At 39.1% G+C, this 10,686-nt stretch overlaps 1 protein-coding gene across 2 annotated transcripts in view; it reads left to right on the top strand.

Moving 5' to 3' along the window:
• Window positions 1-10,084: 10,084 nt before the first annotated feature.
• Window positions 10,085-10,686, top strand: part of dab1b (DAB adaptor protein 1b) — a 46,510-nt gene continuing 45,908 nt past the window's right edge. For both annotated transcript variants that reach the window (XM_088429213.1, XM_088429212.1), the window contains exon 1: window positions 10,085-10,359. The gene's annotated coding sequence lies outside the window, so the exon portion shown is untranslated. The remainder of the gene's footprint in view (window positions 10,360-10,686) is intronic.

Below are 10,686 nucleotides of genomic sequence, written 5' to 3'. Positions count from 1 at the left end.
TCTTCCTTATCATTGTCGCAGTATTTTAGCCGAGGGAGGACACACTCCTGGTGATAACTCCCACTCTGATAACTAAGTAGACATGCCATGTGAAAATTTGAACTGCTGTCACCATCTGGGTGAAATTTCAGCTCCCTAATGTCCTCTTTCGATGCTTTCCCTTTGATGTGATATGACTTTGATATAAAGATGAAAAGATTGGACAAATACCACACAAGGATTAGTAACTACATATTTATTTTGGCTTTAAAAAAGTACATTACTTTATTTTTTTTTACACAAATGCAGTTGAAAAATATTTCTAAGAAACCCTTATTGTAAAGAAAAGTATCCTACGTAAGCAAATTCAATTTACGGTCATGACACTTTCATTCTGATTTTCACATTGACACATTCATATTATCATATTATTTATGAAATGTAAATATTGACTGTAGATATTTTAAACTTGGGTTAAACTAGAAATAATACAAGATAACAGATTACAAGCATAAATACAATTGTTAAGGGTTGGGTGCACTGCAAATAAGATCCTTCAGGTGTCCCATTGAAGTGACACAGTCCAACAGAGTATCAATGGAATTTCCCCACAGTTTCCTCTACATGTTGATATGATACGGACATCATGAACATATAATTAGGCCATAAATGGATGAAAGAATGCGAGGATAAGCGACTATAGAAATAGGATGGATGGATGGATGGATGGATGGACGAATGCCGCCAGACATCAACCCTATATGACATATTAAAGCAAACCAAAGGACCATAGCAACTGCATGGCAACAGATACATCAAGGAACAAACCAGTCACAACAGTAAATACAAGACCCTATTATTGCATGCAGAGACAGGCAAGGGCGGTGAGCAAATGCTTTTTTTTTTTTATTTGTGTGAAAGAGTGCCTGTCCCATTACAGGCTGTAAGTATATATGTTTTTTTTTCCAAATCATTTGTGCTACCACTAAGCAGTGAAAAGAAATATACTTTTAAAAATGTACACCGAGTACCTCCAACAATATGTCAACCTCCCCTCCATCCCAAGATTAGAGCTAACAACTAACATTGTGTCATCCGAATCTACTTGCGTTAAGATAAAATGATTTGAAAACACATACATCTGCCTGTTCTAAACAAACAAACACAAAATTCTCATTTTGCTACTGGAAAAGATTGCCAGCGTTTCTCAGACTCTAGCCTCAGTCCAAATAAGCGCATTTCTGAAAATGGACAGGCTCCCTCCCTTGTTGTCCTGCATATATATTTATCCCTTTGTCCTTCTCTTTGTGGCCGTTCTTGAACGCCTCATTCAGGGAAATCCAGCTCTCTCTCTCCCGCTCCCTCTGGATTCATTTGACACGTGTGTGTGTGTGTCTTGGGATTTCATGCTTTGAAATGCGCAATACGCTCCCACGCGACACATTGAAAAACACACTAACACACGCCATGGAAAACTGTGTAATACACTCGCAAATACACACACACACATATGCACACGAACACAAACAGACACTCACAAACTATGCAGTGCAGTAAATACAATGATAGTATTTTGACAACCCCTTTTCTCCAGAGTGGTGACAAGTCTTTTTTTTCCCTCCTCTCACATGGTTGAAATGAAATCCAATTATATGTGTAATGGCTCTCCAACTCCTCTTCTGCTGCTCTGAAGGAATCATCTTGCTTGAGTCACCACTGCTCTACCCAAATGTGCTCAGTAAATCAGTGATGTGCAATGGAGACAGATGTAGTGTGTGTCTGTGTGTGAGTTGGTGTCTGTCTGTCCTGGTTTTACTGCGGTTGTGTGGTCTTAAATACAGAAAGCCTGTTTAAGGGTTGGTAAGCTTGATGAGGCCCAAATGCTGCCACCAACACTCCCCTCCAAAAGTATTGGAACTATGTCTTGAGTCTATAGCCTTTTAGTGCATATATATATATGTATGTATATATATATATATATATATATATATATATATATATATATATATATATATATATATATATATATATATATATGTATATATATATATATATATATATATATATATATATATATATATATATATATATATATATATATATATATATATATATATATTTATATATATATATATCATATGTCATCAGACCATGTTTTTTTTAAATGGGTCTTACATTCTCTACATTTGTTCTGCAGACAGAACAAATATAAAGACATAAAGCAATAACCTAGACCACCCCAGAAAATGAAAGAAACAAAAGATAACAATTTTAGGTACTTAAAAAGCTCTTGAAATGTGCATGACTGGTTCAGTTCTTGAGCAGATTTTTCACGGTTCTACTGGATCTTGCCAATGTTTGTGCTGTGGTTCTGACTGATTTTCAGTCATTTCTTCATAGACATCTGTTTTTTGTTTTTGTTATGCCTCTAATTTGTATAAATGTAGCCTGTAGGCCAGGTGTGTTTTCCAGGCTTCTTCCCCCCAAATCGCCTGATTCAAATGATATCAGGCTTCTGCTGAGCTTTCTCATGAGCTGATCATTTGAATCAGGTGTATTGATAAAACATGCAGGATACCAGACTTTGACGACCCAGTTCAGACACGCCTGCTATAGGCAAACCCAAATCTGAAACTCTGTGATGATGGTTTGTATTTTTTATGGGAAGAAACATATATTTTTTCCAATTCAGGATGCAGTACAAAGTTGTTAAGTAAGTTATGTTACTGTCACTTCATAGATATTAACACAAATGTGGGTGTGTGGTCTCTGTCAGAAGTTCATGTTAAGTGGCAAAATGTCCCTCAAACTTTCTCTCCCTGCTACATTATGACTCATGCGTTATGGCTGAATATTTGCATATTTTAATTAAATAGCTTGAATTTAGAATTAATCACTTCCCAAGTTTATTGGGTAATTACATGCTGGTTGTCCTTGACTTGGCAACATCGCCCACCCATGAATATATTCATCGTCGTCTTTTGATGGCAGCAAAAGTTACGCTGACACTTGCAAACTTTGTCTCCTCCACTAACCCCTCAATTACCCCCCTTTTCCTTCCTTTCTGACATCATAAATCACATCCTGTCACATTATCTATGGCATCAGGTCCTTGTGACAAATTTATCACAGTGGTGTGTGGGTGGAATCAGTGTACATTGTCTGTGCATGTGTGTGTGTATGTGGGACTTGGGATTTCAGAGTACTCAGTGCACTTACCAAAATGAACAGGCTGTTTGTCAAACTGGACACTCGCGAGATGCATTTCGTTTCCATGGTAGCTTAATAGAAGTGAAGACTATCATTCTGCAATGACAGTTTCACGGTGGGCACATTACAGTGTATCGTAGTGAAAATGCACAAAAACCATGAATGTCATGAATGCAGAATATAAAACTGTGGATGGAGAATCCATTTTGTGTTTCACTCTTAGGCAGTCTACACACCAATACGACAACGGGCTGTCGTGGCCACCTGCGAACGTCACCCTGTTACTCAGGCAGATCGGATAAAAAAAATCACAATGAAAACACTGCAGCGACGTCAACTACGACCTAACGTACGCATAAAGTAGTAGTCCTCCGTTCCATAGTCGGCGATGGTCACTGTCTCTACTACTCTGTGGTGTGCATGTCACACAATGCATTGCGGGATGGCACGTCTGTAGCTTTATTTATATGCAAATAAACAGACCGCTTTCATTTTCACTCACGATGCTCTTCATGCTCTTTTGTCCAGGTAGCTATTATGTCAAAGTTGGGGTGTGAAAAAAAAAAAAAAAGGAAATTATGCTGTTCTTGATGAAGGTTTCCAAAAGGGTAGAGGTTCTAACCAGAATTGTTTGATTCTGACAAACCTTACGGATTCTTCAAGGGTTCTTTGTAACTAAGGATTCCTGTAAGACCCATTTTTTTCCACAATAATTCCTTATTCCAAAAGACAGTTCTTTGGGGGGAATTGAACACATGGGTTATTAAAAGATCCTCACCATCACATTTGAAAGTTTTCACGTTTCTGTATTTTATTGCAGATGTATTCGAAATCCCTTCAGAATTTATCGTACTTGGTCTGATACAGAAATCAAAAGTTTTTTTTTTTTTTTTTTTTTACCTCATTTCATGCCATTCATCACTTTTCTTTATCCATCAAGTCAAGTCAAGTTTATTGGATAGCCCTGGATCACCGCAGTCCGAAGTCCTTCACAGGTGAAGAGAACATCATAAATACACAACAGCATCCCCTGAACCAGTGGTCCCCAACCTTTTGATCACCACGGACCGGTGGTTAGATTGCAGACCGGTGGTGGTGGTGGCGCCAAATAAAGATCAGAAGGTAAGAACTGTTAAACTAAATCATCTCCAAAACATTATTTCGGGTGCAGCCCACGCAAAAACAGTTGATCCACGGATCGGGTTGGGACCACTGCCCTGAACAAAGCTCCCCGAAGGGGAGGGAAAAATTCACAACCCCATCTGGAAAAAATAGGGACTGCAGGGGGGAGGAGCCCCTTTCCAGACTCAACAGGTTGTAATGGATGCTAAGTGCTAAAAAAACAAAAACAAAACAAAAAAAAACAATCTCAATCAAAATAATAGTGTTTGAAGATTTTTTTTTAATACAAAAACAATCCTCATTAAAATAGTCAGCTAGAATGATTGAACAGACACCTTGTCTGTTTCTTTATATAACCAAGAGAGGAAAGGACGTTTATTTGAGGAAACTAATAAATTATGAATTTGTGGGGGTTCTTGAGAAGAATAATTAAATCATAAAAATAAAATAATAATAATTTAACAAAAGGTTATTAGTGACCCTTCCTGTGTTGGTTCTACATGAACCCCTTGAAATTCATTATATTACAGTAATGCTAAATGATATTTTCTTCCATAAATATTACATTTTTGTATAAATAATGTGGAATGGTAAGAAAAGTTAAGCATCAACTATGGTAGACAAATGTTCTTGAACATTAGGCAGTTATGCTAAAAACGACCACCGTGCTTCCAGGAAGTTTGATGCGTCTGATTTCTTCTGAATATCGGTGACCTTGACAGGACATCTGTGACTGCATGCGATTAATGAGCGGCTGTTTGGCTTTCTCACAAGTCATAACAATGGAAGAAATCTGCAGCACAAAGGTAAAAAGGAAACACAACAATCCAGTCTTTGGTCCTTGATCAGTGACTTTTTTGATAACTTATTCACTACCTGCTCACTTTTTAGAGTTCTTTTTTGAGGTAATATGACTGTATATCACGAGCAAAATGAATGGATGATAGGAGCTAACATTTGCTTCAAAGTGAAAAGATGCTTAGAATAAATTATGAATAAGGAAATTTTATTATAAATAAGAAATTACATCATCCATTTATTTTCCATAACTCCTTACTCTGTTAAGGTTTTCAGTGAGCTGGATGCCATCCTCGCTGACTGAGCCAAAGGCAGATGCGAGTCTGTAATGATCACCCATCAATCACATTGTACACATAGCGACAGATAGCCGTTCATATTCACAGAATCACTGAGTGGGAAATGAACTCAAGCTGCATGGAAGTCAGAAGAGTGAAGCGCGACACCACTCTAAAAGATTGGGCTAAATTTGCTGCACATTTAGTCAGCTGCTGCTCACAATAAGGTAATGGGCCCTATTTTTTGTAGATAGGTGCCTGTGAGGCGGGTGTAAAAAATGGGCACATTCTCGTTAGCGTGTTTGTGAATTTGCTTCTACTGCGCTGTGCCTTGATTGGCATTTTGGCATATTCAATGGCCGGGACCTGTCACATCTGGAAATTTTATGCCCAAAGGTAGACTAGATTTTAGACTAGGTATAGGACAATACCTGACTTCACGATTTATTATACAGTATTACAACTCATGTTTGACTTTTGTATTTTGGTAATTTTAAAACATCTGAATTGAACTAAGTAATTGAATTTAGATTTCATTCGCACATTTTTTCATGGTAAATGTTTTGTTATCGTAACAAATGCTTTATTGTATATTTTGTTCAAAACTAAAAAAGTGTTTCTTAACATTAAAATACGGCTATTTAGTATATAAATATACTAAAATATATTATTATATGATTTAAAAATGAAAACCTCAGAGATGTAATTTCAATACCGTGACGCCGTGAGTTTTTGCTCAAGGTTATCAGATCATCAGCCTATTATAGACTCGCTAAAACCAGGTCCAATTTGTGGTTTAACATGTTGTTTTGATGGATTTCATAATTCAAACAGATTCAGAGCACTGTGTGGAACGTATGTGGAAATGTTAGTCTACATTTTATGTAAGTCTGGTGCATTTCTCTCTCAACTGTTCCATCTCGCAACAATGCAAACACCCTCTTCTAAATGTGCCCATATTAAAATACAAAAAAAAGTAAAAGTCATTGAAAATATATATATATATATATATATATATAAAAAAAACAAACTCCACCCATATGCACAGTTAGCCTGCGCCTCATGCTAACCCTACACTGGACCCGAAAAAAATGCCTATTTTTGTTTTATGTGTCTTATTAAACTGATTATTGATGCTATAATTGTGGAAGGTTCGACCTTGGCTTGGCCCCAAAGGAGGGCCCCCATGGACCCCCTCAACAGCTTTTTGATAGGATTTAGTTCCTAGACCAGAAATAGCCGATAAAACGGAAGGTAACTTCAATAGCCCCAGCAGTGCGTGTCAAGGGTCATGTGTCATTTATCGATGTCGGGCTTCTCCCTGCAGAGCTTTTGTGAATGCTAATCACCAGGCGTGGCCATTTTACTTTTTTTTCTTGCTGGTCGGTCAGTTACAGTCCACTCCGTATGTGGACCCGTCATCGGTCCATCATTTTTATACGTTTACCCGAACTGTAATCGTCGGTTCGTCAGCCAATTTTTAACAGCACTTCCGTCATCGCTTGCATCACCAAAATCCACAACCAGAAAAAAAAAAACTTGCCCAAGAAAATACCAAACGTCCATCATCCTTTACCAAAAGCCAAAGCTGAACTTTACAATCTTCTCTTCAATTACGCGATTATCCTAATGAGCCCTTTGGCTAACGTCACCCTCTTGCAAATCCCAGAATCATGTGCAAGTGATTTAGTTATTCAAATCACATTTAAAAAGAAAACTAACACAAACATCTCTGAGAGCCTATATCATGGTATTTCAAGATTTCCATAATTAAATATATGCATTTAATGTATTGAATTTGACCTTTAGCCCATTGGATATTCCATTTTTTAATCAAATAGGAGTTTATTGTGGCTACATTTCTAACCAATAAATAAATCAACCTGTTCCCTGAAACCTACCTCTCACCATGTGGGTGCCGCACCCTCCTCTAAAGCCAACCGCCATAACGAAGCAACAACCAAAAAGCAAACGTTACCATAATGTAACACAACGACAAACTGCTCACCTCTGCGAATCGCTTTTATTAATACAGCTATATGACTCGAGGACCTATTATCATAGAAGTCGTCGGAGGCAATGCACATTCCTATCTTGATGATCTGGAACCAAAACGGGGTTATTGGTCCACTGGGGTCCACCAGTTAACCATCCATCTCTCTTCTGGGAGCCCACTAAGCATTCATGGTACAGCAATGGAAATTTTGACTGCACTAATCTCTGGATTGGAGGGAGATTAACCACCATGTGGGGGTGATGACTTTTCTCTTTATTGTGTGTATGCGTGCGGGTGTGTGTGTGAGAGTGTCTGGGGATCTGCTGGCCGTATCTTATCACGCTGCCTCATTTTTTCAGGGCAGCCATTATCATCGGCGTTATCACCACGCAAATCAAAGCCTTTGCAGAAGGAGAACATGATTAGCGATGGAGGGTGCATCGAATGTTACCCCTCCTAATTCATGCTAATATACGCAGTTGCAATGAATGAAGACGAAGAAGGGAGAAAACAGTGAGGAGGCGAAAGGATTTATGAACAAGGTGGCACAACTTGTCACAATGTGTCCTGTGTCTCTTCCAACATTTCATCTGCAAGGCTTCCTTTTATCTCTGGGCCTTGAAAATGAGGATTAGCACTCGCCTCAAAGGACCCAGCTGCCTGATTCCGCTACTGACACTGACCTCTTTTGTTTTGTTTTTTCTTTGTTTTTTTTCTAATGACCAGATTTGATGTCTACTTTTACTTGTGCTAGTGTGTGTGTCTGTTTATGTACAGTATGTGGCAGGAGTGGTGGCCACTACAGGGAGGGCGAGGGGGTTACAGAAGGGATTAGAACCCACACAACAACCCCCATTCGCTAGTAAACTGAAGTAAAAGGTACTGTATGTGTGTGTGTGCGCGCGCTTAAATGTATAACATGCTGGTGACATTACACAAAAGAGGGAAGAGGAAGACCGAGTCCATCTGTGAACGCAGTGGGATTAAAGCTTTGCTCAAACCAAGAGCTGCATGTCAATCATCAACAAAGTGTATGTGACTGTGTGTACTTTACCGTCTGTGTGTGTGGAAGTGTGTGTGTCACATCCAGTTTTTGCTGTTCCGTGGGGGAAGGGAGGACCCCAACAATGTTGTTTTTATCCGTAATCTGATGGGATGGAGAAAAGCCAGCAATGAATTTATCACACTCGGTGGATGTAAAAGTTGTCTTTTATGCTTCTTTGTAATTACGATATATATATATATTTTTTTTTTACTAAAGTGACTCATAATTGACTGACTCCTTATGTATGTAGCTACAGTTCACAGATGCATATACATAAATTAAATGTCTGTTGTCTTGCGAGCTGGCCGAGACTCCATTTTTGCATGGGTTACAGTTATTCATTTGACCAAAACAATTCTTAAGTTTTGAAGACAGTATCAAGTGAGTGAGAATCTTTGGTTGTCTCATTATTCAATTCTGACTTCTTGGACGCATGAGTCGACTCAAAATGACTTGATGGCAATCTGTAAATGTGCAAAGAATCATCACGATGTACTCCAGTCTACTTTGCATAACAAAATGACTAATTGAGGCCCTGTTTTGTCTTTTTTTTTATACATATATTATTTTATGAACTGTAAAAAAAAAAAAACGTTTTTTTTTTTCCCCACAAAAACAAAACAAAAATATAACTGCTACTCTATTGTTTTGACAGAAAGAAAGAGTAAGGGAGAGAGAGAGAGAGAGAGAGAGAGAGAGAGAGAGAGAGAGAGAGAGAACTGCCTATCTTACAGTAAATTTTGTTGACGATTTTTTTTCCTTAAAATTTCAAGTTGTCTCGAATTTTGTTTTATTTTACAGTGTTTATAATCCAAGTGTGGGGCCTGAAAATGACGTAACACATGATGAGTTTTTGATGATTTTATTGTCCAAGAACCTGAGAGTCCTGACCTTAAACCCACCAACCCAAGGGGCTCTTTCATCCACCATATATCAAGCACCATGTACATATTAGAGGATGGATATGGCAGTGAGAGATTTGCAAGTTGATCACCCAGCTATCATGATTTATTTTCGCATTTGAAGCTGGCTTGCTCTCCTACACCTTTTACCCCGCTATAGGGGGGGAAATTGAAATCAATAATGCTTATGACGAGACGACTGGACTGGGACAGCAGAGAGAAGAGACAGGAAGCGAGTGGTGGTGGCGGAGGGGACTGTGGTGGGTTGGTTTGATGGATGACTAGTTAAAAAAAAGGGGGGGGGTAATCAATTACCCTGATTGATTGGTTTTTGGAGATTTGAGAAATGAGATGGATAAATGTAATTTAAAGACCAACTGAGGGAAATATTAGGGATGAAAGGAGCGCTCCACAGTTTGTAAACATGCTGCAAGGGTGGAATCTTGTGACAAGTGGCAACTGTTCGACCCCTCCCTCTCGAGTCCTTTTATTTTTCTAAAATGTTTAATCCCCACCATCCCTTAAGGAGCCACCTTCGAGCCCCCCCACCCCCCCACCCCCCCCCCCCCACACACACACACATTATTCCCCATGCATTTTAATTTTTCTCCTGTCACCGGGGGCCAAAATTCCCCGCCCACTCCCCCTCATTTTAGCCTGAAACTAGAATAGTGAAGCCAAGAAATAGTTAATCTCTCCGGCTGCCGCTATGATTGGCCGCTGCACGCAGCGCCTCAGCCTCCTTGAATGGGAAACAGGGGTAACCAGGCAACTTCAGAGCTGCAACGGGAGAGAGAGGGAGAGAGCGAGCTAGGAAAGAAGATAAGCTTTACGCAAATTTAGATTTGAACAATAAATTAGTTTTAAAACAGCGCGGTAATGTGATTCCACCTTGTGTGCCCAGAAAATGGAATTACCAAATGGATTTTCTTGAGCACGCTCTCTGCATGCTCTTCTGTTGGTGCGCTCACATGAAGGGGACACACATATGGATTAAAACGCATACATGGGACACTCCGCTGCGAAAAGGTGAGTGACTTCCCACAATCTTTTTCCTATAAGTTATTGTCACAGTGCTTCAGGACGCATAGCACCTCTGCAACGTGTCAAGATTTATGGACAGTTGGCCGCTGAATAAAAATGGGCTGCGGGTCGATCTTCTGTAGTATGCATCATTTAGAGGCAGAAGTAAAAATACAAATCCAACCATCCAGGCTATCTGATAAATGTTCTTACTCTTTCGGATCTCTGATGTTGGATGTGTCAAGTTAAACGTCGTTCATGTGCATAAAAGCTATCCCACTTTAGTAGCCTATATACAGTAGTACATATCTTAAACATGGCCTACTGTAAGCC

Source organism: Hippichthys cyanospilos, chromosome 12 (genome assembly GCF_059441005.1).
Source record: "Hippichthys cyanospilos isolate Australia breed blue-spotted pipefish chromosome 12, RoL_Hcya_1.0, whole genome shotgun sequence".
Taxonomy (NCBI): Eukaryota; Metazoa; Chordata; class Actinopteri; order Syngnathiformes; family Syngnathidae; genus Hippichthys; species Hippichthys cyanospilos.
The sequence above is the reverse complement of the archived record's forward strand: the minus strand, read 5'-3'. Positions and strand labels throughout refer to the sequence as shown.